The 2389-nt window shown below is 35.4% G+C and overlaps 1 pseudogene; it reads right to left on the bottom strand.

The window, feature by feature from the left end:
• Positions 1-704: 704 nt before the first annotated feature.
• On the bottom strand, positions 705-854 carry LOC132376464 (U2 spliceosomal RNA; annotated as a pseudogene).
• Positions 855-2389: the final 1535 nt, after the last annotated feature.

Genomic DNA, 2389 nt, shown 5'->3' on the forward strand with positions numbered 1-2389 from the left:
GTTTCTTTACCATTTATTTGGCTAACTCCTTCCATTGCCTTTGGGCAACTTCACCTAAATTTAAATATGCACAATGTTCAGTAGGATTCTCTCTTTAAAGCTGAAAATTTGTTTCAGTTCTCATCCATCTAAGAACTTGCAACTTTGCTCTGTCCATCAAAGGAACTCTAGCATTTCTGGTCACAGAGTGGGAAACAATTTATACTCATGATACTTCCTTGGTACCTACAGGGTGAAGACTCAAATCCTCTACTAGGTATTCAAGACTCTTTTTCATTCATTCATTCAACATTTATATTGAGTACAGTTGCATCTGTTACAATGTAAGACTATCTACAATATATCCAATTTTATGACTCCTACTTTATTTTACACCTGGTTCATAAACACACACACACACACACACACACACACATAGCACTCAACTGGACTGACCTGTCTACTCCTTCCTCAAATACACTCTATTCCTTCCCATTATTGCTGTTTTCCACACACCATTTTAGGCAAGGATGACACTAAGCCAAAACACACAGACTCAGAATCCCTATCTTCAAGAAGACTGCAAGCTTCTAAGGGTAGAGACTTTCTTTGTTAAACTCTTAAAATCACTCTCTCAACAGTTCTCAGTATTTCTCAATAATTACTTATTAGAAGAAGAAATACCTGTAATATATAAGATTATAAGAAGCTAATTTAATATGTTGCATGGGTGCCTTTAAATAAGCTGTACATAATAAACCATGGCACTACTACATAAAAATATTTTGAGGGTTTTATGCAGCATAATATCCCTTTTATTAAACTGATAATAAGAGATACTTCACTTGATCTTAGCCAAAAGACAGAGAAGCAATATAATATCTCCTTTAAATCCAATTGAAATAACTGCTCTGAAAATTGCAAAATTCACAGATTCTCACTGTCAGTGTTCATAGATTATTGTTTATTGAAAAGAGTAAAATATTCTTCAAGGCACATTTTTAAAATTCTAAATTTGCTTAATGCTATGAGCAATTATATAATCCAGCATCTCTAGTTTTAAGCCAAATCATTTCTCTATGCTTCTAAAAGTCAAATCTGTCCGATATCCCAGCATGATAAGTAACATCTATTAGTTTGGAGAGGATACACCGGCATGTGTAGTAGGTTCTGTTAAACATTCAGTATTCTCTTTGACAAATGACCAAGAGATTAGTTTATCTGGACACAGAATACCACACTCTGGAACCCAGCAGTACATTGGAATGACCATTATTCTTCCAAAGCAAGTTAACCCATCTGTACAGAGCACACACTGGCCAGTGCTCCTGAATTATCTCTTACCCTCCTTACTTGTGTACAATTTCTGGGCCTCAGAAGGCAAATAGAGAATGCCAACAGAGATCTGTACTCCTTAAAGTCAAAATCAGGAGAGATTAAGCAGGGTTTAAGAATGAAGCAAGAGACTTTAAATGAAACTCTTTAAAAGACATATTTCTTTTCCTTTGTTCTCTTATTAAAAGAGTAATCCATGGAAGTTATGGAGCAAGGCAAGAGAGAAAAGGACAAGGCTGCCTCCACCTTAGCCCTTTTTCCCATGGCTGCTGCAGGTGTTTACTTGACCCAGACTCCCACATGGCAACCTTACACAATGTTGTATAACTCTTATGACAAAGTCTCTTAAATCACCCAACTGCAAGATTGAAAATTTAATATAAAAAATATTCTAGAGGGACAGTGGAGTAGGTATGGGTGGGTTCCTGTGTGGGTTGGAGGAAAAATAGGTACTGTTGTAAAAAATATCCATGCAGTTTTAGGCTTAAGTCCATCCATGGAACTTCCCTCACATTTCAGTAGGCCATTCTGCCATTCCAAATCTCTGCCAACAACTAATCTACAGTCAGCGTGTGTAAGAAATCGGATGGCAGTTACCTTTGGTGAGGAAGGAGGTACACAGTAACTGAGCAGAGAAGTTTGGGGTGCCAGTCATGTTGTGTTTCTTGATTTGGGTGTTTGTTACACCAGCATGTTCACTTTATGGGAATTCATCAAGCTTTTCACTTATGATTTGTGCAATTTACATGATATATATTTTTAAATTTTCTAAAAATAATAAAATTAAATCTGCTACCAAGTTAAACATCTAACACTTTCCCTACTGTCAAATGACTTCGAGCCTTCTCAATTTCACATTTTATTTGCCAGTACAGAAATGGCCTTCATGTTAAGTCCTGAGAAGAAAAAATGATGCAACAACTTGAAAATTAATAAAGAAAATATGATACTTTCTGTCCTAGTATTACAAATGATGTATATCATCTAATATAATTAATGTCTACAGTTATGAATCTATTTATTTTTCTTTAAACCACCAGAATAGTACTATAATATCCCAGTATCTCATAAAAAA

The sequence above is a fragment of the Balaenoptera ricei genome, chromosome 12 (genome assembly GCF_028023285.1).
Source record: "Balaenoptera ricei isolate mBalRic1 chromosome 12, mBalRic1.hap2, whole genome shotgun sequence".
NCBI classification, from domain to species: Eukaryota; Metazoa; Chordata; class Mammalia; order Artiodactyla; family Balaenopteridae; genus Balaenoptera; species Balaenoptera ricei.